The 26,813-nt window shown below is 43.4% G+C and overlaps 1 protein-coding gene across 1 annotated transcript in view; it reads left to right on the top strand.

Annotated features, from left to right (window-relative positions):
• LOC138468137 (spermatogenesis-associated protein 7-like) overlaps positions 1–26,813 on the top strand; it is a 1,832,011-nt gene that overhangs the window by 1,067,216 nt on the left and 737,982 nt on the right. The gene's annotated exons all lie outside the window — the stretch shown is intronic.

Here is a 26,813-nt window from a genome sequence, read left to right as displayed (position 1 = left end):
CTGCTCTCCTTTCCTCCTCTCCCCAACTCCGCCTGCTGGGGGATCTTAAAATACATCTTGCCGCAAGCTGTGACTCTCTTTCTCTCTCCATTCTACCTTCGGGTCCGATGCACACCCCAGGCCAAGCCTTGGATGCTCTCATCTCCACAGACATCCCTCTCACTATCCATCTCACTACCTCACTCTCCTGGACTGATCACTCTCGTCTCTCTTCATGCTTGAAGCTCTCTTCTCCTTTAGCACCAGCACACCCTGCACCACCTTGCGATCCATGAAAAGAGTGTCAGTGGCTGCTTTTGCCCCACCTACATTCCTCCTTCTACTCATGTGGCTGACTCCCACCCTGACACAGCCCTCTCTAACTTTCACCTTTCCATCTCCAACACTCCCGACATTATTGCCCCTGTCATGAGGGTCCAACTGAAGCCTGCCGAAAAGTGCAACTCCTGATATGATTCCGATCTGCCTGCCCTTAAACGCAAGTGCAGAGCAGCAGAATGGAAATGGGAATCTTAAGGTGGACCCTCTGACAAGCTGGCCTGCCGCCTTCTTCAAAGGAAATACAGACTCTGCATCTGGTCCAAGAAGAGTGTCCATATTCAAGCCTTCATCTCTGTGGCATCCAGCGACACGGCCAAACTTTTCCAAGTCTGCAAGGAACTAGCCAATCCTACTGCAGTGTCCTCCTCTACTGCACCCACCCAAACCCTTGGCACGGCCCTGACTGCACACTTCACCGCCAAAACACAGGACATCCTGTCCTCTCTCGCCTCCACACACACTCATGCACCAACATCTCTTGGGCCCCCCTCGGCCGACCCCACCCCTCCATCTCTTTTCTCCTCCTTCGCCCCTATCACACCTGAGGAGCTCTCTAGGCAATACCGGTCTATGAAAGCTTCTTCCAAACAGGTGGTCCCCTCCCCTTCCAAAACCATCAACTACAACACTGACTCTCTCGCTCCAGCCTTGGCAGACCTCTGTAACCTCTTCTTCACCACTGGAGTTTTCCCCACTTCTCTCAAGCACTCTCTTGTGCACCCTCTGCTCAAAAAACCTTTCTGCCGACCCTTCTATTCTGGCAAACTACCACCCGATCTCTATCACTCCTTTCCTGGGAAAACTCCTAGAGAAGTTGACTATCTCTCAGCTTACCCTCCACATTGAATCTGTTGGTTGTCTCCATGACCACCAGTCTGGCTTTAAAGCATCCAGGGGCACAGAAACTGCTCTTCTGAACATCTGTGAAGTCCCCATTGCCGGGCACTGGAAAAAAATGACTCTGGCGGCAGCTGTGCTGTTTTTACCGGCACAGCTTCTGCTGGACTCAAAATGAGACCCATTGTCTGGGGAAGATACACCTAATCTTGTGGTATTCTTTTATTGTGGTAAAATGGTGGTATAGTGTTATCGTGGTAATGCCCTATATAGAGTGATAATGCTCCCCTTAGAGTATACCCTAAAACCTGAATTTCATCCGGGGCCTCCCTAAGTGAATGTTACCAGACTTATTACACTTGGATTTTGACAGTGTCACGTTTTTACCAGCAACTTATCTATGAGGCTGGGCTAATGCCTTGATGGCAAATCTGTACAGCTGCAAACATGCAAAATGAAATACTGCACACTCACACACTTTCTAACTACAGGGCCCACAATAGATTAAATGACATAACCCAGAGGCCATAGTGATTTTTGTGATGTGTCTTTATCGTGACAAATAAACTTACCGATCATGCAATGTAACATTTGTACATGGACACATTTGTTAGTGCGAAAGTGGAGAAGTAAGAAGAAAGGAAAAAAAATTCAAAAGGCACAACTATGCTTAATAAAAAGAAACGTGTAGTTTTAAAACTGCCTTCACTTTCGACATTGAAACATTACACATGAAATTAGTTCCCCCTTGCTAACTAAATCGCATCCATCCAGGCATGCCCTCCCTTATTGACTGGTATATTCACCTTGATCCTCACTCTGCTATCCCTGGAACACCACTCTGTTGTGGTTTGGCAGCTAAAAGCAGTGTCGTGACCTCGGCACACTCCTTCAGCCCAGAGGAATGACACAAATTGTTCCCTTCAACACAATAGTTTTGCCAACCTATCTGCAACAATTGCTTCCTGCTCATACAATGGTGCTTTTCAACAGTGCATCTTTCAGCCTCGCAGTTTGTGCCATGCTGGAAGAAATTACACAACCAGTAAAATATATTTGCACGTATTCTTTCCATTGTAGAGAAGCAACTCACTTTTGACATCTCATCTGAGACATTTTGCACTGATTTGTTAATGAGAGGGTACACATTATTGGGAAGGGTTGTTAATTGATTAGTTCATGTAAGTATTCATGTACATAGTGCAAACCGGACAGATGATCTGTTGCCCTGAACTAGACCATTAAAAAAAATGATGCCATTGCCCAGAATGTGTGCCTTTCATTTGTAATGTGCACCAGACGTCATTATGTCTATATTCCCCACTTGAACCTCCTGCCACTATTTACTGCCTCCTCTGTGTCATTGCTCACAGTGTCCCTACAAAACTAAACAAGGCAACACACAAAGAAAATATTGTTCTAGAAAGCTTTCAATTTAGACAAATCAAGCATTTCCAAATTGTTTGGTTTCACACGCATGATACAAGACTTTGCCATCAACATAATCCTGCTAGTATATAACACCTTGTCACTAATATTCTCTGGTAATGCAATGTTTTCATGTATGCTAAAACATAATGCTGGTGAATTTATATTGTCTTATATTTAGTGTGGGCTTTACCTGGATCAGTGGATATATGTAACCAAGTAAAGGCGTCTTATTCTTAATACATTGTACGTTTTCCCAATATATGGATTTAGTGCAGGCCTCTAATGTATTATTGAAGTTAGAAATCGTTTATCTTAATTTCAATGATCAGATTCTGGTCTTAAAATTAGATCCCCCTGCATTCATATATGCCACATTACTTGATTGTTTATCAAATTGTTTGATTTTCACTGGACAGTAAGGAAATTTCAATGCTGGAAGTGAACTCAACCATAGATAATCTACTGAAGTGTCAGCAGCACCTGAAGTGATGTTGTCTGTCCATGTCTTCATGTATTACTCTCTATGTGTTGCCTTGCTCTACTGTGTCTTTTAACCATCCAATATCCCTTTAAAATAGAGTTCATAATATCACTTGTCCTGTTTCTTTTACAGTAACCACAATACAACTAGGAAACTATTTATCATCTGTAATAGCAACCCCCCATATTAGAACAGAGTTAAGAACAAATGTTTGTTTTAATTCTCCAGAGGAAAATCTGACTTTTCAGTGACACTTAAAACAAGAAAACATTGACATATCACTGACAGTTCTAGGACATTTTGTATTTAGATGTCCAACTACCATGTCATGTTATATTGTACAAAATAATAATAATGACCACCAATCTAAAATATAAAATATATATTTTCCTTCCTCCAACACTGAACTTAGATTATGTTAGAAACATATGTATGCAACCGTACTTTCGGTGGGTTTAAAACTGATCTGATATCTATGTCACAACAGTTCAGTATTGGATTTAAAATATATTCCCTTTGTAAACATGGTATGTTCTCTTTACAAACATATTTTTTCTGTCTCAGGCATACCACAAAGTGACACAAAGTATAATTTGTAAAGAAAAATGACATTTACAAAAGGCAAGTCATAACCAGCAATTTCTTTAACAAACAATGTTATTCTGTTCATGACATGATAAGGTCCAATAGGGTACTTTCAGTAAAGAATAATCAAATCTTCTAACTATGGATTATAGTTAAAAACACAAATTTATTTTAAAAAAAGATGTTCTCTCCTTCATGATGTTATTATCCTCAGAGTATTATTTTGGTGCACTTAAAACATACATTTTGATTGCCTCAAACACGTCATAAGATTGTATTATATACAATTAGTAGTATAGCACATAGAGGTAAAGTTTGATGAATCTTTAGTTTCATAATTCAATACATTTATCTAAGACAAAGCTGGATAGGTCAAATTCCAACATTTATACCTTTACAGGGAAAGGTTTGCAAGTTTGGTAGTCCGTTCTAGTCATTGACAGCATATAGTCCAATAGATTGCATGTAGTCTTTGGTTAATGTGGGCTTCTTTGAGCTCTCAAGATTCATAACATTATAGTAATAGCTGCTGCTTCTGAGTTGATAGCCACAAGAGGATTATGTGTCCTTTTTTCAGGCTGTATGCTGTTTAATCTACATATTGATTTCACCCCTGGAGTGCTTAATTTAGTCCAGTCTTGTTTCTAATAAGTCAATGTACACTGTTGTTTGGATAATGCTTCTGCACCATGTTCGTTCTCCTTGATGTAACCGCAGTTGGAAATCATACAAGGATAATGTCACAAGCCAACGGTGACCAGTCAGATAGAGCTTTGCTTGCTGGAGTACATATGTGAGCTGATTATTCTCAATGTGGAGATGAAAATCTGATTCATAGAGATACTTGTGGAAATTATTTGTGACAGTTCACTTCAAAGCTAGGAATTCCAACATTTGAAATCCAGTGTCATTCTGCAACCTCATTTAATTATAGCTGCCATTATAAATGTGTTATTATCACATTTTTAATGCACAAATCTGTTTCTTGAGATTTGCATCTGTATGTACAACATCGAGAAACAGTGAATCTGTGAAAGCTAGGACTGGTACTCTTGACAATGTTCTGATTAATAGGTTTGATGATTTTTGACATTGCATAGTCCAACAGAAAGGTTTTAGGTAATTCGTATTCTAATTCTTCAGCACTCTTTACGCATATCAATGACTATCTACTTTAGGATGTTCATGGGTTAGCACTGATAATCATTTGTTATTCTTGTCGGACCGAGGCACAAACTTTCTCTGATAGTCACAGAATATGAGTAAATGTAAAATAACTTCAGGATGTTCGGTCTTGGCCACTTTGGAGTGGATTCCACTGTAACGCTCACCTGATTCTCGCAGAGGCGCCGGTCTTGACTGGGCGACTACCGTATCTTCAAAGGTGATGTGTAGCACCCGGTTGGCTCTTTGGGCTGGACCCCTGTGCACTGTATGCCTGACGTGTAGAGTAAGATGTCTTAGGTAAGTGAATGCCGAGCTCTCCATCTGCCTCGGGGCAGGGTGCTGTAACCAGTTTCTTCACTGGATAGGTAGCGCAGGCCTCTTGACTTCAGAGGACTGCTGTCCGTCGTTTACTGCACGAACGGTAAGTTTCGAGTCATTCAAATGTCTTTAAAGTCTTTAGTAATGATGTCTCTTGTTTTGCAGGGTTCCGGCGATGGCGGATGACGGGCTGAAGTGAGTTGAAGATGGAGCCCGTGTGATGAATAGAAGCGCCTGGAAGCACGTAAGTAAGCGCTTGTTGCCTGCTTCACTATGCGCTCTAACTGTCTTTTTATTTTGCAGGTACGAGTTCGGAGCGGCTGCAGGGTGCCGGAATACCCACTGGATTAGATGTGGAAAGGAGTAATGGCACGTGAGTATTAAAGTTCCCCAATGTCTTTAAACGCACCTTGTTTTGTCTTTCAGATGCGGGATGCAGCGCCGAAGGCCTCTGGAGCGTGCGAAGAGTTGGTAAACTTTTGTCTTTCAGATGCCGGAATGCAGTGTGAAGACCTCCGGAGCGCACGAAGAGTAGGTAAGCCTTTGCCTTTCAGATGCCAGAATGCTAACCTGTTCTTTCTTGTCTTTATAGGTGTTGCTGAAGACTGGATTCAGGATGGTAAGCCTTTTTCCTTAGGCCCATGACCGGATGCAGAAGACACGATGAGCGTTCTGCTGCAGAGGTTGCAGAATAACGCAAAGCAAGATTCATCCACCGGGTGTGGTTTAAATAGCCTCCTGTAGTGCTTAGGTGTCTCCTTCCACAGCCACACCTAAGTAAGAAAAGAGTTCCTGGTAAGAAAAGAGTTCCTGCCTTCCAGAAGAGTTCCAGTGTTCTGAATCTAGGGAGTGGCTCCAGCCCCACCCAACAGGAAAAGTAGTTCCAAACAGAAGAGGATCAGAGGCTTAACTGGCAGGCAAGTAAGCAGCATGGTCTGCTGAAGGTAAGTCCACCCAAGCATTATGAGCCCGGCGCTTCCAGCGCTGGGACTGGGCATATTTATGAGCCTGGTGCCACTGGCGCCAGGACTGGGTCCAAAAGGTCCCAATTGGGACTGGTTGGCACTCGGAACCTGGGTTATGGATCTGCTTCCAAGGGAGTTGGGAAAACCCTGACCTTTTGGAAGCAGAGATCATGACAGTACCCCCCCCTCAAGGCCCCTCCCAAACCGGGCTTCTCCGGGGGTTTTGGCTTGTCAGGAAATGTTCGGTGAAATCTTTTGATTAGGCGAGGAGCGTGGACATATTCAGCAGGTTCCCAGGATCTCTCTTGGGGGCCGTAGCCTTTCCAGTCAATTAGGTAGAATAGTTTAGATTTGGAGATCTTGGAGTCCAGAATGCTTTTGACTTCAAACTCGAGTTCTCCATCCACTAGGATAGGTTTTGGAGATTTGGTTAGTCGGGTTTGAGGTTGCACGGGTTTTAATAGAGAGACGTGGAAGACCGGATGTATCTTCATGTGCGGGGGCAAGTCCAACTTGACCGCTACTGGGTTTACTATGGTAGTGATGGAATAGGGACCAAGGTATCTTGGGTTGAATGTGCGTGGCCCTTTTAGAGATAGATATTTGGTGGATAACCAGACTTGATCCCCTACTTGATAGTGAGGGGCTTCCTTCCGATGTTGATCTGCTCCTTTCTTGTATTGTTCTTTAGCCCTTTGAAGGTGAGAAACAGCTTCCTTAAAGGCTTGGGTGATTGTAGAATGCAGGTAGTCTACTGCTGGTGTTTCAAGATCTTGGAGGGGATCCAACTCCGAGGTTCGAGGGTGACTGCCGTACAAAAGAAAAAACGGGGTTTTCCCAGTTCCCGAATGGACAGAGTTATTGTAGGCATACTCGGCTATCCAAAGGATATCTTTCCAAGTTTTTTCAGTTTGTTGCAGCATGCAGCGTAAATACTGTTCCAGAGTTTGATTGGTCCTCTCGGTTTGTCCGTCGGTCTGAGGGTGGTGACTGGTCGATAGTCTCACATCAATTTGAGCCGACCGACAGCAACTTCGCCAAAAATGAGAAATAAATTGACTACCTCGATCCGAAATTAGAACCGAAGGAAAACCGTGCAGTCGGACGATGTTTTCGAGAAATTCTCGGGCCAGAGTTGCTGCTGTTGGCAAGCCTTTGAGCGGAATGAAATGCGCCATCTTGGAGAATAAGTCCACGATTACTAGAATCGTATTGTATTCGGAGCATGGAGGTAGATCGGTGATGAAGTCCATAGAAAGCGTATGCCAAGGGCGAGGTGGGATGTCAATAGGGCGTAAGAGGCCTGCTGGTCTTTCCTTTTGACTCTTGTTTTGGGCGCATACTCCACAGGACATTATAAAGTCTCTGATATCTTTTTTCCAAGACGGCCACCAGAAGTAGCGCTTGATCATTTCTGAGGTCTTGGCTATACCGGGATGACCTTCCATTAAAGAGTCGTGATAACAAGAGATTACTTTTTTCTGTAAATCTGTGCTGGGTAGGTATAATCGTTCTTGGAAATACAATAAGTTGTCCTTTACTGCAAAGTCCTTTCCCTGCAGATGCCAATTCTGTATGTCTGCTGGAGTTACAAGTTGCCTGGCTTTATCCTTAACTTCCTCTATGGATTCTGTGGCGATTACACCCAGAATTCTTTGTTCGGGAATGATTGGTACAGGTTTAGGGTTGACCAAGTGTTCTTCCACTCCCATCCGAGAAAGGGCATCGGCTTTACCGTTCTTTGTACCAGGTCGATAGGTAATTATGAAGTCAAACTCGGCAAAGAATAATGCCCAACGGAGTTGTCTAGAGGATTGGGCTTTTGCGGTCTTCAAATATTGCAGGTTTCGGTGATCCGTAATCACAGTAACGGTGTGTCGGGCCCCCAGCAGATAATGCCGCCAAGCCTTAAAGGCAGACTTGATAGCCAGAAGTTCCTTGTCAGTAATCGTGTAATTGATTTCAGGAGGCGAGAATTTGCGGGACCAAAATGCCACGGGATGCAACTGATTGGTTACCGGGTCCTTTTGTGATAGAACTGCCCCCATGGCAAGGCTTGAAGCATCAGTTTCCACGATGTAGGGGAGTTCGGGGCGAGGGTGTTTTAAGATTGGTGCAGAGATAAATTTAGTCTTCAAATCCTGGAAAGCTTGTTCCGCCTCGGTAGACCATTCAAAACGTTTGTTTTTCTTTAACAAGGCAGTGATGGGCTGGACTATTCGAGAGAATTCGGGGATAAACCTGCGGTAAAAGTTAGCGAAGCCTAACATGCTTTGCACATCTTTTACGGAGGATGGTGATGGCCATTTGAGAACTGCATCGACCTTCTTTGAATCCATACGCACTCCGCCAGGTGATAATATGAATCCCAAGAATTCAACTTCAGTCACGTTGAAAACACATTTTTCCAACTTAGCGAAAAGTTTGTGTTGACGCAATCTTTCGAGGACCATGTTCACGTGTTTCCGATGTTCAGATTCCGATGAAGAATAAACGAGGATGTCGTCAATGTGAACAACAACACATACATCTATGAGCTCTCTGAGGACATCGTTCATAAAATATTGAAAGGCGGCCGGGGCATTGCAAAGTCCGAAGGGCATGACCTGATATTCAAATAGCCCATACTTGGTGCGGAAGGCCGTCTTCCATTCATCGCCCTCTTTTACTCGTACCAAGTGGTAAGCTCCTCTAAGATCCAGCTTTGTATATATGCATGCTTTTCTGACTTGGTCCAGGAGTTCAGGGATCAAAGGTAACGGATATCTATTCTTAACGGTGATCTGGTTCAGGGAGCGATAATCGATACAAGTTCTAAGGTCTCCTTCCTTTTTTGGAACGAAGAACAAAGCTGAAGAAGCAGGGGACTTGGAAGGACGAATAAACCCATTTGCCAGGTATTGATCCAGGTATTGTCGAAGGTGAAGGTTCTCAGGCTCGGTGAGGGCATAAATTCTACTACAAGGAGGAGTAGATCCAGGTATCAGGTCTATCTGGCAGTCATAAGACCTATGAGGAGGTAGAGAGTTAGCCTGATCCTTCCGGAAAACATCTTGGTATTCTAGGTATTCGGGAGGTAACTGGGGAGTCTCTGAAGAAATTGCGGCCAGTGCAACACCAGGTGGAGGGTGACAAGTAGAGACACATTCTGGAAACTGGACCGTTCTTGCTCGCCAATCGATCAGAGGATTGTGTTTCTCTAACCAAGGTATTCCTAGAATAATCTGAAACTGAGGGGCCTTGATCACATCGAACACGATCTTCTCATGGTGTCCATCTTGACTTACTAGCGTCACCTCTTGAGTGGTATGCGTTACTGGCCCGGAGGCTATCTCCGTACCATTCACCGTAGTAATGACGTCCTTTACAGCCTTGGGACAAAGAGTTAGATTCATCCTCAAAACCATTTCATGATCCACATAATTGCCGATGGCACCGCTGTCGACGTAAGCTTCAATTGCATGTAATCGAACCGGATTATCAGGGCTAATGAGGACCATAGGTATCACGAAATGCGAGGTCACGGAACTGGTTTTCACGCTTGGCAAGAGGACCTCTATTCTTGTCGGGCGAGGTCGTTTCCCTGCTCAGAGTTTGTAACTTTGGTAACTGCAGCTCCTACTGCCTTCTTGGCAGGTTTCACCGGACAGTCTCGAAGAAAGTGCCCTGAGTTTCCGCAATATAGGCATAATTGCAACTGTTTCCTCCTTTCCCGCTCCCTTTGTGTTAGAGGACCTTTCAGACCCCCTATTTGCATGGGTTCCCCGGAGTCTACTCCTTTGGAAGGAGTTGGCGGCTTGGAAAATACTCGAGCATCAAACTTGGAACGATCGGCCTTCCTGTTCTGCAGCCTGTGATCTATTTGAACGACCAAGTCTATATAATCCGAACAGTCTTGTGGGGGATTCACTACTTGGGCTAAAACGTCTTTGAGCTCTCCACGTAGACCTCTATAAAACAGCGTAATCCTTTTGTCCTCAGGCCATTGAGTTTCCACTATTAGTCTATTGAAAGATGCAATATAAGCCAAAAGGTCTTGATTACCCTGTCGCAACGAAAGAAGCTCTTTGTCCAAGGCCTGCCCCTGTGAATGTCTTGCGAACAGTTTTTCCATACTAAGCTGAAAGGCTTGAAAATCATGGAGAACCGGATCATCTTGATTAACTAGAGGGATCGACCAGTCTGCCGCATTGCCACTAAGGTACGAAAGTACAAAAGCTACTTTTGCTTGATCAGTTGGAAAGGCTGCTGGCCGGCATAAGAAGTGCAACCGGCACTGATTGATAAATACTGCAAACCTCTTTGGGTCACCAGAAAATCGTTCGGGCGGAGCCAGAGGTACATTCCCAGGTAGGTTGATCTGCACTGGATTCATAGAGGATGTTGAAGGAAGATTTGCCCCTGATGCGGGTAACGGGGTCTGTCCGGCTTGTGACTGTAGCACTTGTCTAGCAAGATTGTCTGTTCTCTCCTTGGAAATAATTAGTTCCCTTCTTAGAGCATTCGTTTCCTGACGAGCTGCATGCACTTCTGCCCTTAGTTCCCCAAGTAACCGGGCTAGGGGGTCAGTATCCGAGGTTTCCATAGCGCCTGGGCGAGAGTTTTGCGGTAGTCTTTGCGTTCTGTAACGCTCACCTGATTCTCGCAGAGGCGCCGGTCTTGACTGGGCGACTACCGTATCTTCAAAGGTGATGTGTAGCACCCGGTTGGCTCTTTGGGCTGGACCCCTGTGCACTGTATGCCTGACGTGTAGAGTAAGATGTCTTAGGTAAGTGAATGCCGAGCTCTCCATCTGCCTCGGGGCAGGGTACTGTAACCAGTTTCTTCACTGGATAGGTAGCGCAGGCCTCTTGACTTCAGAGGACTGCTGTCCGTCGTTTACTGCACGAACGGTAAGTTTCGAGTCATTCAAATGTCTTTAAAGTCTTTAGTAATGATGTCTCTTGTTTTGCAGGGTTCCGGCGATGGCGGATGACGGGCTGATGTGAGTTGAAGATGGAGCCCGTGTGATGAATAGAAGCGCCTGTAAGCACGTAAGTAAGCGCTTGTTGCCTGCTTCACTATGCGCTCTAACTGTCTTTTTATTTTGCAGGTACGAGTTCGGAGCGGCTGCAGGGTGCCGGAATACCCACTGGATTAGATGTGGAAAGGAGTAATGGCACGTGAGTATTAAAGTTCCCCAATGTCTTTAAACGCACCTTGTTTTGTCTTTCAGATGCGGGATGCAGCGCCGAAGGCCTCCGGAGCGTGCGAAGAGTTGGTAAACTTTTGTCTTTCAGATGCCGGAATGCAGTGTGAAGACCTCCGGAGCGCACGAAGAGTAGGTAAGCCTTTGCCTTTCAGATGCCGGAATGCTAACCTGTTCTTTCTTGTCTTTATAGGTGTTGCTGAAGACTGGATTCAGGATGGTAAGCCTTTTTCCTTAGGCCCATGACCGGATGCAGAAGACACGATGAGCGTTCTGCTGCAGAGGTTGCAGAATAACGCAAAGCAAAATTCATCCACCGGGTGTGGTTTAAATAGCCTCCTGTAGTGCTTAGGTGTCTCCTTCCACAGCCACACCTAAGTAAGAAAAGAGTTCCTGGTAAGAAAAGAGTTCCTGCCTTCCAGAAGAGTTCCAGTGTTCTGAATCTAGGGAGTGGCTCCAGACCCATCCAACAGGAAAAGTAGTTCCAAACAGAAGAGGATCAGAGGCTTAACTGGCAGGCAAGTAAGCAGCATGGTCTGCTGAAGGTAAGTCCACCCAAGCATTATGAGCCCGGCGCTTCCAGCGCTGGGACTGGGCATATTTATGAGCCTGGTGCCACTGGCGCCAGGACTGGGTCCAAAAGGTCCCAATTGGGACTGGTTGGCACTCGGAACCTGGGTTATGGATCTGCTTCCAAGGGAGTTGGGAAAACCCTGACCTTTTGGAAGCAGAGATCATGACATCCACTTTGGATGGAATTACAGTGATGCTATCTGCTGATACAAGGTGTCCGATATACGTAACTGAGAGAATTGACTTTCAACAACAATAACGCCAGTGTAGAGGAGGAGCCAAGTACCCCCACCTCAACCATTCCACCCCTATTGCCTGTATGTTGGAAACCACAGTATGTGACATACACGGAGCAGTTGAAAAGACAAAGGCAAAAAGGAATCCTAGAGGCAAGATTCCCATTGAGGAAACCATACCTACATACGAGGAAATATGATGGTTGTTTAAATGAAATTCCAGAAGAAGCAGGGCAAATGAAGGGTCAAGACGAATGGTGAAGTCACCAACTCACCAAGTCACCAACAATCTCCAAGTAAACGTCACACAGAGCTGAGCTGACATGCCTAGAAGAGATGCAGAGACAGTAAGCTATGTTACACATGGACAGATGCAAAAGAAACGAAAGCAGACAAAGTTATCTGAAGGCTGGTTTTTTAGTGAATAGATGGCAGCAAGCGCCTATATATATATATATGAATATTATATTGACAAGTAAAAGATGGATGTCTCCACTACGCATTATAGCCTCATTTCCAGAGTGTCGCAGTTTAAAACAAAATTGAATTATAAAATGAATCTCGGCAGACGAGGCTGGACGTGCCAAAGAAGCCAAGGTCCTATCAAACTGGAGTAAACTGACATTGGATACAAATCATGTGAAAGAACAGAGCTCCTGTTCAGAAGTCATGAACTAGACAGGCAAGACGTCAGAGGTCTATTAAAAAAATTGTATTAAAATGCACTAAAAGCTCGATTCCATGGTCTCTAGTCACATGGAAGCATGAAGCTGGACAAACAGGATGGTCACACCTACGCACGAGGGCAGAGCATGCCTTCACTCCCTGCATTTCTCAGAGTTAAGAACAGTCTCAAAGCCGAGCTTCAAAGCCTAATTGACAGTAGACCTCTGAGGTGATGATGGATTGATATGCTTATTGGTGGGAAGCAATGGTTAAAGCGTGCTTACCAGCACCTGGATGGCCGGCCTGCATGCTGCTAGACGTAGATGGAAAAGTACTGACAGAGGCTAGAGTGCCAACCAATTGTAGAGGACTGTGTAATTAAGGGTCCTATAGTTGTGTAAACCAATGGGACGTTGTGTATTTAGTGACGTTCATAGTGGTCATTTTTAGGGAAGGGCTTAGTTGCCCCACCTGATGTTCACTAACCAATCACTTATTTGCACTTTTTTAGTCTAGTATGGATTGTATACTTAGATGTTCACTCAGAGCTAATCCCCCATACTCGTAGGTTTTTGTAGTTTGCCACGTAGGATGACGTTGGTAGAGACGCAGGTCAATGTCATTGATGACGAGTTTTGCGTATAAATTCTCAATTTTTTCTAGAATGCATTGAGTAATAGGATGGAGCGAATTCATTGATGTTCGTTAGTCTCCCTATTTTAGATAATTGATAATAAAATAGTCTTCCTTTTGCCAACTACCTAAGTCGTTTTGATTATTGATGTATGGATAAAAATCTGCATCCCCGTCCATCTCCAGGGTAATTGCTACTCATCTTAAAGGGTTGGATTATCCAGTTCACTTGGTAGCAGAGAGGATGGTTCAGAGCCATCGACATAAGTAAACTTTAGAGTCCCAGCAATATCAAACAACCTTTGCCATTTGGCTGAAAGGACGTGAAGTCCCCTGTAGATAGTGGTTAGTATAATTTGAAAAAGCTTGCCAGCCTGGTGTGACGGGTCCCCTGGTTTCAGACAGAATCCCCTCCCACGTCTACGAGAAGCTGATCGGATGGAAGGTTGAAGAGGTGGTAAAAGAGGCGTATGATCCAGAGGGTCAGAAGACGAAAATGCGAGTGATGAGTATAAACTGAGAGAGTTGGCAAAATGTATGGGTGATGAGTGAATAAAAAAGTGGGTAACGGAGGGAGGTGGGATAAACGTAACGTGAGAATAAGGGTGTTCATTGTATATAGTGAGTAGATATTGACTTGAGTGTGGCCAAGCAATATAAGTATCATAAGAGAGGCCTAGATAATAGAGTACGCCTTGGCCTCCATATTAAAGAACGCATCAGAAGAAATTTGAACCTAGAGTCCTATAGCAGATGTCGTAGAAGACGGATTCGATTAAAGGCAAATCTAAATAGGTTAATTTGCACTCTGGATGGAGTATTTTAGAGGGCAAGACGAGTCTTAACGAGGAGATTGTAGGAGATATATGTGACCAGTCGAGTTTGTCTGTATGTTTTATGTGATAATGAATTGGTTGTTTTAAATTGAACTTGGTGTTTTTTTTGCAAGATTAAAATACAAAAGTGTGATTGAAGGGATTAGAGCCTACAATGATTGGTGCATGCTCATATTATGTTATTTCTCTGAAACGTACTTTTTAAATCTGTGACTAGAGCAAGCCAAACAGGTTAAGAGTAAAATGAGTTGAGAATGGAAGATATTACTCCACTTGTGCACCTCTGCAAGCAATTGCCGAAACATGCACCTAAGCTTAGACAGTACAATGCGGAATGGGCTAAAGAAACAGCAGATAAAATGTTTATGCCTTGGCAGCAAAGAAGGTCACTGACGAAGGCAGTCCTGCAGCATATGACGACATATTTGCATGCAGCATATACGGGAAAAAAGCTAGACAAGCGACTAGCTAGCTTAGAGCTTTGGAAGATATACCAACAAGAGGGAGATGAGCAACTTCCTGTAGATTGGATACTTAATGTATGTAAAGAGGGGGTTGAGGAGCCCTTTCTTCCCCCCACCCCAGCTGGAATAGAAGACGAAAGTAAGAAAGATGATGGGTTATACCCATTAAGGGAGCTTGAGGCAGCGACAGGGTATAGCAACCCGGCATATGAGTTGCAAAGCAGTGATGAGGGCCCAGAGAAAAATACTGAGAGAGATGTAATCTCTAAGGTCCCGAGGGACAAGGAGAGATGCGATAAAGAGAGAAGTGATCGAGCAAGCACATCTCTAGATATAGGAAGAGAAATAAAGAGATGGAAGGGAGAAAGAGACAAAGCTGATGAGTTAGCACTTCTACAGAACGAATGGATGGGTGGTCAGATTTTGCTTAAACTCAATGGTAAAGGCATCGAGGATGTAAGGCAAAGGGAAGATCAAGATGAGCAAGACAAAAAGGATAAAGAAAGAGAAGAACGATTGAAAGACAAAGGAGTGAAAAGGAAGGTTAGACGAAGATGAGAGCAGTTGTATCAAGAGGAGCAATTGAGAAAACAAGAAAGAGTGGAAGAGCAAAGAAAACGTGAAAATAAACAAAGAGCAATTGATGAGCAGGAAAGGCTAGAACAAAAAACAATAGAAGAAGAGGAACAGAAGTTAAGGGATAAGAGAATACAAAAAAGAAAGGATGAGAAAATATGCAGGGCAAACGAGAGAATGGATATGAAGAAAAAAGAGGAAGACAGGGTAAGAGAGGAAGCAAGGAAGTGAAGAGAGCTTGATGATGATATAGAACGAAAAAGAAGGCAGAGAGCATGTTATTTCGATCGCCTGGAAAGGGAAATAGGGAATCCCGAACCAGAAGTAGCATGGGAGGACATAGAGGAATTCTTCCAAGAATAAGAGTCATTACCATGCCCGTCTAGAGTAAATCTAGAAGACGAGTTTGACTCTAGGAGCATTGGGGAAGCAATTGATAAAGTATGTCATGAAATGAAAGCCCAGAAAGAATCAAAGGGGAAGGAAAAAAATTATCGACTCGAGAGTATACAGTTGTATGACACAGAGGGTCTCTCATGTAATACGAGGCAGAAGGAGTTGTCTTTAGATAGACTGACTCTGAACAGAGATGAAGAGGAGAGAAGTTGCACAAGGTGGGACACAGGAAATGTCAGACGAAGACAGAGACACCTTCCATGGGGAAGAAAGAAGGGTTGTATGTGGTCCGGAGGGATGTTTTTCAATGGATAAGGAAGTCAGATGGTCAGATTTGGATGCACCTATACCTCGGTCATCAAAATCATTGACACAGTCAGACCAACCTAAAGGGCAACTCCATGGTGAGAGGAGGGAGACGGCACCAGACGTGAGCATATTAAGATCGCTGCCAGGAAGAAGGCGATGTTGCAATATTGTCCCTAGGGTGGACAGACAAATGATGAGAGATGAGAATGAGTTTGTGGCTTAACAGTTTCCCTTGCTAGAGAAAGGGGTTGCCAGACCACAGTATATACCGTGGCCCCAGATGGACAAGGATATTTTAAGGTGTAAACCTCTGAGTTTAACTTCTGGCGCTGGGAAATGGATACATGAGTTAGAGAAAATGGCGGAAGGAAATACATTGGCTAGAGGGGACATTAAGGGTCACTACTTACGATGGAGCACCGTTCAACAACTGTAGAGCGGCAGTCTGGAAAGCGCTTAGAGTACTGTATCCGGACACATCCGATATGGGAGCTATAATGACGAAAAAGATGCAAGACAGGGATGATCCGCTTGTTTACATTCAGAATTTCCAAGAGCGGTGGGCCTTGGAGACATGCGAATTTTGGGAAAAATCTGTACCTTTGTTCAATCAGATACTGTGCCAAGTGCTGCCAGACCCTGTGCAGAAGCAGCTCAAGAAGTTAGTGAGTATGAAAGCCAAACCCTGGTCGGAGATTCAGCAGACCATTGCGCATTATTGAAGACTCTTGCAAGAAAAGAATTGCAAGAAAGACGATGCTCGAAAAAGCGAAGAGGAAAAGTTAGTACAGAAGAAATCGTCCAAGTATGCCATTGAAGGGGCAATGTTGACTAGTGTATACAGATCGAATTCACAGCAGACCACGAGTATGCCACAGGTGAATAACGAAAGGCAGTTTGATCAGGGCAATAATGGATTTGCTCCACACGGAAGGGGAGGATTTCGAGGAAGAGGCTTTCAGAATAATCAAGGGAATTGACAGAATAATCAAGGAAGCTTCCAGAATAATCAAGGTGAATTTCAAAGTATGCAGAATGAAAGTCAAAATATGCAGGACTAGCAGATCCAGATCAGGAGGCCTCCTATATGTTGGACATGTGGTATGACAGGGCACTTTGCTGGTATGTGTAGAAATCAAGGGTTTGTGCAAAACGGCCAATTTTTAAGAGGGTGGACTTCAAACCCATCTGCGTATTCACAGCAGAGTGGAGACAGATTTGCTCAGAATCAAACGATGTAGCAGCAGCAAGAACTGAGAATGCAGCAAGACTTGTAAACACAGCAGGTAGCGATTAAGCCACCACAAGGGCAGTCGCAGCATTCGCCCATGCAGATTCAGCAGAGTATAAGCACAGGACAGCTAATGACTCCTAGAGTAGGGGGTGTCACTATCGATGGAGGGAATCCTTTTACAGGTAATGGAATGAGGCTGTACCCGCAATAGGGTACCTGTGATGCCGAATCCTCACGAGGAACCGAGGGCAGACGTCAATATAGGAGGCAAATCTTTTTTGTGTTTAGTAGACACGGGTGCAATGCGCTCATGTATACGAGAGGGAACATTTTCGATGTCTGGAAATGCCATGAATACTCAAGGTTTTACAAGAGCGAAAAGTAGAGTTCCTTTTACTGAACAATTACCAGTCTCTATAGGAGAGTGTGACATGTCGGTGCCTTTGCTATATTCAAGGCAGACACCTGTCAATATACTGGGTCGAGATTTAATGACAAATTTGAATATGACAATTTTGTTTACTGATGAAGGCATAGTGTGTTCAACACCAGGAATGCATTATTTAAACATGAGCGAATGTATTATGGCATCTGCAGGACAAATGGCCATGCGGGCTATGCCTTTAGAACCAGAGGTTTTCCATTATGGAGTACGAATAGGTATTTTTGGAGTAGACCAAAAATACCTATGCGTGAAGAAGAGGGATGAGTTTTTCCCTTAGAGGTACAAGCAGCCATAGTGCGAGGCGCAAGGGCTTTGCTTGATGGGAATGATGATGAGGGCAGACAATGGTGTGCAGTAATTGCCACGGGGAAGGTTACAGATTGACAGACGTCACTGATGACTATCTATTTGGAGATCATCCATCTGATGACGGAGTGATATTTGACATGAGCATCACTTATTGGGTGAGAGCAATCAAACGAGAAGTTCCTCCGAAAATGATGTTAGCACAAAAACTTCCTGAGTATTTGGATGAAGATATGGCAAAAGTTCCAGTTTCATTATGGAACACAGGCCCCTATGACATAGGCCTGTTGAAGGGGGTTGGAGAAGTAAAGATTAAATTGAAACCAGGAGCGATTTTATCTCGAGCACGACAGTATCCTATGCCTCGAGCGGCAGATGAAGGTATTTTTAAGACAATTTCTGCCATGATGGATCAGGGTATCTTAGTGACGTCAGAGTCACCATGCAATACTGCGGTGTACCTTATCAAGAAATCTAAGGGGGGGTCATGGGGACTAATTCAAGATGTACGCTAAATAAACCAGATTGTAGAGGGCGAGTTCCCTCTAGTTCCTAATCTGGCTACAATCTTACGTAATATACCTGTTGAAGCGCGATATTTCACTGTGATTGATTTGAAAAATGTGTTTTCTCAATCCCATTGCACAAAGACTCACAGGATCCGACGTCATTTATGTTCAGACAGACTAAGTTAAAAAGCACGGGATTACCTCAGGTGTATTGTGAGTCTCTATCGATTTTCAATAAAGTCCTCCAGCTGGATTTAAGCAATACTGATTTAGAAAGTGTTGTTTTGCAATACGTAGACGACATTTTAGTTTGCAGCACTTCAGAGGAAGAGTGCAGACGCGATTCTGTTCAGCTGATGGTTACACTTGCTGACAAAGGATGTAAGGTTGACAAAGAGAAGTTACAGTATTGTCAACAAGAGGTGTTGTACATTGGCCATTGATTTCACATGAAGGAAAGAAGGTTACTCCAGAGAGAGCTGAGGCTATTTTCAAAACCACAAATCCACACACGATAATACATATGGAGAGATTTCTGGGATTATTTAATAATGTCAGAGCATGGGTCTTTGACTACAATTCATATAGAAGGCCTTTCTTGCAGGCTTTAAATAAAGCACACGTAACGCAGGAAAAAATTGTGAGGACTGAGGATATTGAAAGAAGGATTTGATGAGTTGAAAAAAGCGATTTGCACATCTTCAGTTTTAGGGATTCCTAATTACGCTGAGGAATTATTTCTGTTTTCGCATACGGATTGCACTTTTATAACAGCAGTCCTTACACAGAGAACCACGTTTGGGTACAAGCATATTACAGTGGGATTTTAGACCCAGTGAAGAGGGGTCATTTTCTGTGCAAGCAATTGCTTGCAGCCACCGCATTCGTCATAGAGAAAGCTGCAAGCATAGTGATGGGATGCTCTATTATGTTATTTGTTGAACATCCACTGTTTGCCATTTTAGAGAAACCAAAAGGCACGTTGACTTCTCAAAGGGCTTCTGCCTATGAGGTAGTCATATCGAATCCAGCTATCAAAATAGTTTGATGCAGAATAGTGAATCCTGCCATGTTTGTAGCTGAACCACTGACAGTGGACGAGCATGCCATGACTGTGCAAACTATGAAGAGTTCTATGATGAAATCCCTAGGATAAAAGAAAATGATTTAGCAGGAGGAGTAATTGTTTTTATTGACTGTTCTTCGAGAATCAATCAGAATGATGGGCAGAGATACACAGGTGCCGCTGTAGTAAAGCACATGGGCAATGGGGAGTTTCAGAAGATGGTAAGTGCTTCACTACCATCTCATTATTCTGCACAGGCTGCAGAGTTAGTGGCGCTGATTGTCACGCCCGAGAATCATGCAGGCCAGGAAGTAACAGTGTATAGCGACTCTGCCGATGTGTAACGCTTACCTGGACTCCACAGAAGCGTAATGACTTCCGACCCCCTTTTGGTCTGCTAACAGAGCTTTGGAAATCCTTTTCTGTCAGGAAAGAAATACAACAAGAAAGGAGCTGCTATAAAATGTGTGTCAATGATGACTGTAAAGATTCTATGTCTATTTTCTCCCTAAAACTGAGACCCAAATTAATCTCACCTGTGTTTCATGTTTTGATAGCTCTCCATCCTGCTATCACACAGGGGTGCGTAGATGTAATGGCCCTGAAGTGTGGATGGCGTAGACGCAGGAAGACTCTGAGGTAAACGTCTTTTAAAAGTTCATGAGTCTCTTATATGAACCAATGAGCAAGCCTTTTATTTTGTATTTACTGTGAAAATGAATGTTCTATCTAAGTTGGAGAGCTCTCTCGTGCTAACTAAATGTTCCTTCTTTCTTAGGGCGATTTTTGAAGAAAGAAGACTTCACTGTAGCATAGAAATGAATTTTGCCTGAAGAATGGTTGATCGCGTAATCATGAAGCGAGAGCGCTAAACTAGCGTAAGTTTGTCTTGACAGAAAAAAACGCTACAACCATCTACTTCAAGGCGCGGTTATAAACTGTGAGGAAAATCAACTCTGTGGAGCTTCAGGTAAGTATGCAGTAGAAATTATCCTTTCTGTTAATGTTCTGCTTTAATTATGTACCTTTGTTTTTTTGCAGGACTTCGGAATATGGAGAAAATGCTCAGACGATGATGCGGTTGCAGGCAAATGCTGCTGACTGAAGAGGAACTGTGACAAAAAGAAATTCTTTAACTGGAAAGCTGCAACGAAGGAAAACTGGGGTCAGGTAACTGTAGTCTGCGGTCGATAGATATTCTGTAAATTCTTCAAACTATTGATATTACTTTTTTTTGGTTTTCACAGGTTCTGTGAGCTGAGGCTCCGGTAGCGCAACACTGCTGTCAGCGGATCAAATGCGAAGCGGCCGTTACAGCGGAGGCGGGGCTTAAGTAGTCCACAATGTTCAATGTCTAGATTACTGCTGCTGCTTTGTCTCTGACCCCGTGGGCGGACATCTTTTGGGTATTGGGAAACTATTGCATTCCTATGGGAGTCTACGATTATTCATTGCTGTGTATTGTGTGCATGCCATGTGTGCCAAGCTAACACCCACCTCAGACCTACTGATCTCTGTAATGAATCCCTCCTGACTGGATTCTTGACTCAAGACTATGAATCTGGGATGTGATCATGACACTATGTGACGTCAACGGTGGACGCAGGTTTAGCACGTTGGAAAAGGAGGGGCTACATCCGATCGGATGACATGATAGTGAAGCACACCACCTTATTGGTCAGGCTTATTAAGGCACTGCAACTCCCAGTAGCCATTGCAGTTGTTAAATGCGCAGCACATTCTAAAAGGGCAGACTTTATCCCATGCGGAAACCAAGCAGCAGACAATGAAGCGCACCTTAAGATGAGAAGGATTTGTGGACGCAAAGAGGGTATTCTTTAAACCCCTCGGAAGCATTGTGGCAACAAGACAGCATTGGTAAACAGGTGATGCCTGTGGCCTTATTGAGGAGGGCGCTGGAACAGCTACACTACCCTGCACATACAACTAGAGAAAACCTCACTGCAACTATTGCAGAGGATTGATTCATGCCAAATTTGTTAGAGCATGTTGCATTCTATGTAGTGAACTGCATTGTGTGTCAAAAGTTCACGGCTGAGCACACATTGTGTGCAGTTAGGGGAGTTATTCCAAGACCCAATCAGCATTTGCATATAGACTATATCGATATGCTGCAAGTTTGTAATGGATATAGATACAAGATTGTAGTAGTTTGACCATTTTTACGATGGATTGAGGCTGGTCCGAGGAACACACCCAAACTCTACTCGTTCAACCCAATTCTTACTGCGAGAAGTATTTCCTAGATGGGGAGTATGTGAAGTAATGAGACCAGACAATGCCCACATTTTGTAAATCAGACATTTGAGCAGATCAGCTTGTTGCTTGGTATAAAGCACAGGTTTTCTTCAGCCTATCATCCACAAGGCAATGGAATCTGTGAATGGCTCAACGGCTTGCTTAAAGAGAGGATAGCCAAGTGGAGGCTTACCTTGAAGAAAGGGTGGTTGCATTGCCTACCACTGGCATTATATTAATTGAGAAACCTACCAGGTTCAGACGACCATCTCACCCCCCATGAGATAGTGACAGGGAGATGGATGAGGACACCCCTCATGCCTCCAGTTAGAAGTGATGCTCAGTCAACAGCAGAACTGTTAGAAATGGAGCTTGGGGATTATCTTACATGTATGACTTAAAATATTTCTGTCATTTCAGGTCAGCTATGGCGAAAAGAGTGTGGGGCAGTACAGAACACAGAAGGAGTGGCATTCAAGAACTTTGTCTTCCCAAATTATTCCCTGGAGATCCGGTCCTAATCTGCAATTTCACAAGGAAGTGACACAATCCCAGATTTAACAGCCCTTGCATCGTGGAAGATATGATGTCAGGCCGTCTGCAGTCAGAGTGCAAGGCAAATGCGCTTGGACTTTTTTAGGTGACGTCAAGTTTACACTGGAGAAATCCCTCTGGCCCCACCCTCTTCGGAAGCAAGCATCAGGGAAGAACCTCAGCAAATACAGACAAGGTCTATGATGAGGAAGAAGGACGCAGAGGCTGTCGAGTAAAAGAAAAGGTTTTGTCAGCCTGTGGCTTATTTCAGGACACTCTTTTAGCCTTTTATGAAAGAGTTAAGGGAAGCTGATTTGAACACTGTGTGCAGTCATTTCAGGGTTAAGGGAAGATCTTTTGTTCTTTAAGCCACAGGAGTTTTTTGACTTTGGACTGTGGCGTGCTTTAAGCCTTGATAAAAAGAGAAATATGCCAGAAATATGAAATCTGAGTTCATTTTCGACAGTTGGAAGAGGATGCAGTATCCTGATTAATTCCTTACTGAGTTTCTGTTTTTGGATTTTCCCATGATGATTCCCAATGACAACGTTTCAAGGATGGTATTTGAAGTTTTTCTCCTCACTCTGCGAACTTATTCGGCTATTCTGGGGAAAAACTACTAGCATACATATTTTTCTGCAAGATCCTAAGAATGGTCCCATTGTAAGGAGGTTGCTGTTGCTCATAGCAATTATTGAGTAAATTCTGCATCTACCAGAGTATAGTGGGGAAAGGACAAATGCCCCTATCCGCTGATGAGGCACACATACTGGTCATTGTGGTTTTTTATTGTCTAATTGAAGAATACTTGCATCCTGTTGGAAGACACATGGATGTGCATACATTCTTAAGAGATCCGAGAAATAATGCCGTACTAAGTGAAATCTTGAAAGGTGTCACATTGCAAGTAAACGCTTATTTTGTGAGAACTTCGAGATCAGAGTGAAACTTTCCTTTGAGAGACAGATCGAGAGGTTGCTGGTCAGACAGAACTTTTGTTTCATGCTGAAAGAAATCATCATGTCATCTGGTCTAAGGCAGATTCGAGGAATCGACTGGGAACTGGTGTATGTCTCTGAACTTATCTAGACTTACTGAAGTCATTTTTCTTCTTGCTGGAAAGGCATCCACATTTCGTCTGGTAAAAAGACTGGTTCCAGGGAAACATTGAGGAGTTTGATTCTTGGTATCCAGTGAGCAGACAGCTGATCAAGGATAAATTGCTGAGTCAAGATAGCATCTCCCATAAACAGTACATAATTCTGATGTATTTATAGTCTTTCTTTCCTTCCTTAGGCAATAAATATGGGAAGTATTAGTAGTAACATAATTATGCCAGATATAGAGAGACGTCCACGTTGTCCGCAAAATCGATGCTGTATCATTTACGCTTGCATTTTGTTCAGAATCATACTGCTTTCACTCACAGTACACACATCGTACTACATTGATGTACATGGAGCTAAGTCTCTTGTGAATCTTCCTGAGCAGAAGGAATTAACGATCGTGGCAGCTACTAGGCAGCCGGGACCCTATGTAGTTATTCCTGTTCCAAAGAAAGATGACAAATTGCCTGAAATTGAGAGTGTCACTAACTATCATTCACATGCAAGAAGTGTCTTAGAGACCCTTTTAGTTCACAATAAACAGGCTTGGCAAGACAGACAAGAGAAAAGGTTCATAGAAGGTGAACCTACACAGATAAAGCATGCAATTACACCTGGTCCTGTGATAAATGACTCAATGATGATTCCTAAAAGACAATCACACATGGAGATTCTACAAGACATTTTCCTGCCTAAATGGTATCTTGAGAGGATGAAACTCTCTGTAATTTTTCCTACTCAGGGAGCACTGATAGGTTTTCCTATAATTGATCCAGTTAGAAGGAGTTATGTTAACACACTTCATGAAATGATTATGGAAGGTCACATGAGAAGAATGAGGCCTAAAAGAAGCACCAGAGAGGATGATTTCGAAATAAATAATTACCTGGACAATACAGCTTACCTGGGAAATAACATATGGTACAAACATATGCAGGAAGTTGGAAGAAGAACTTCGAAAGAGGAATGCTGGGTGTGCGCACTCATGCCTTACAGTATGGGAAAATCCAAGATCTCCATAGCTATCTAAATAGATGTCCTGACAGCTCATTGTCTGTCACATATAGCACTTTGCAAAACAAGAGGCCAGTTCATGGGCAGAGATGTCTACCTCAAATGGGCAACTGAATGGACAGATCCAAATGAAGACGACTACATCCAAGATACAAAGACAAGAAACAGAGCTCACACGAAGAATCATGTGATCAGATACGAGAAACCTGGAGTGAAAGGAGCTGGAATCAGATGGGAGGTAAACAAAAAGCTGGAGAGTCCAGGAAAATCTGCAGAAGAAATTTGAAAATGGAAGAACAGAGGCCAAATGCAGATCTGGGGATCAGTGTTATCACCAGATGGATGGGAAGACGGAGTGGTTATATGCAAAGCATGGCTGGTGTATGATTGTCCTGAATTGACTGTTTGGAATGCACAGGTGCTATGCAAGCCCCTGTAGAAGATCATTGCCAAGTTACTAACCTGGGTCGAAGACAGAGGAGGACCCTTGCAGATAGTAACATTGGAGAAAACAAAGCTGTGCTTCGGAAAAAATGGTACAAGAAAAGTTGGAGAGAATCAGAACTGTGGTCGAATTTCTGATGCACCAAGAATGAGCATTGGTACTTCAGTGATAATGGATCATTATTGGGCATGTGGAGCCAGAGCTTATATATTGCCTGAAGACTGGGAAGGAATTTGTTCCATAGTAAGTGTCCATGTTCCAGCATTGTTGATTCCAAAAAGTGACTTGCACCTTGACAGTTTTCCAAAAGCAGATGCTCACCTGAGGAAGAAGAGATATGTGGAACTGATGAGAACAATGAAGAATAAGAACAATTTTTCGGCAAAATCCATAGAAGCTTTTGATGCTATTCCATATGAGCACAGCTATTCTGCCAGAGCTCATCAGTGTTCACGACAATTTTCATGCCGAGGATCCAGGTTGGAGCAAATACCAAATGGCTGCAGATTACCAGATGGGAACTGCTACAAACGATCAACACTACCATAAAGGGGTTCAATGCAATCAGAGAAGAGATGAGAGCCATGCAACTGATGACTCTTCAGAACAGATATGTCTTGGATATGATTACAGCTATGGATGGAGGTGTTTCTGCAAAAATTGGGGAATCATGTTGCACATTTATACCTTCTCATGATGATGAGAATGTTACCTTGACAAAGGCCATAGAAATGTTGACAAAGCTCCATGATCACACGAGAGACGAAGTTGAAGACATTGCTGATGACAGCTCGTTTGGATCGCTCTTTTCTTGGGTTCCACAATGGATGCCAGACATTTTCAAGTTCCTTGGAGCCCTGATAGTAATGATATTACTTGGATTCTGTGTGATCAAGTTGATAATCTCCCAATTCAACAGGACAGGAAAGAAAGCAATAGGGATGAAGATCCTGATCGATGTTGAACCAGGATGGAAAGGCAAAGATCTGACAGATGAAGAAATCAGAGACTTTGGGAAGGCCAGTATTCATGCACCTGAGGGAACACATTTCCTGTATCCAAAGATTGATAAGAGGTATGTGGGAAGATGAATCTATTGAAGTCCAAATGGACAATGCAGCCTTATGATGTGGAACAAAGATGAGCATGTGAAAACAGCAGGATGCTTGAAGGAAGTCGTAAAGTTATGGATCCCAAAGAAGCTTTTCTTCAGACCTGAATGTCTGGATGTGAAGGATGATGAGAGAGTGGTCAATGAATCGCCCAGAGGGTGAGTGTAGAGGAGAAGCCAAGAACCCCCACCTCAACCGTTCTGCCCCTATTGCCTGTATGTTGGAAACCAGAGTATGTGACATACACAGAGCAGTTGAGAAGACAAAGGCAAAAAGGTATCCTAGGGGCAAGATTCCGATTGCGGAAACCATACCTACATACGAGGAAATATGATGATTGTTTAAATGAGATTCCTGAAGAAGCAGAGCAAATGAAGGGTCAAGACGAATGGTGAAGTCACCAACTCACTAAGTCACCAACCATCGCCAAGTAAACGTCACACAGAGCTGAGCTGATGTACTTAGAAGAGATGCAGAGACCAGAGACTGTAGATATTCTATAAGGCATCAAGAAAGTATCAAGGATAAGTGACATCTTGGGATCAAGGGGAAGAAGCTTATGCCACAGAACAGATGAAGACATTGAGCATTGTTACACATGTACAGATGCAAATGAAACGCAAGCAGACAAAGTAATTTTAAAGGGATAGTCCAGTAAAAAATGTTATTTTAAAAATAGATCAGCAACATTAAAAAAATAATACTAGCACTTTTTTTTAAAAAACTTCCTATGTAAAATTTTGAGCTATTGAAGCTCAGAATTCGCAAAAGCAAGCACATGGGCGCATCCATTTTGTGAAA

Source organism: Ambystoma mexicanum, chromosome 4q, assembly GCF_040938575.1.
Source record: "Ambystoma mexicanum isolate Mex_15411 chromosome 4q, UKY_AmexF1_1, whole genome shotgun sequence".
NCBI lineage: Eukaryota > Metazoa > Chordata > Amphibia > Caudata > Ambystomatidae > Ambystoma > Ambystoma mexicanum.
Note: the sequence above shows the minus strand (reverse complement) of the source record. Positions and strands in the feature narration are given on the sequence as shown.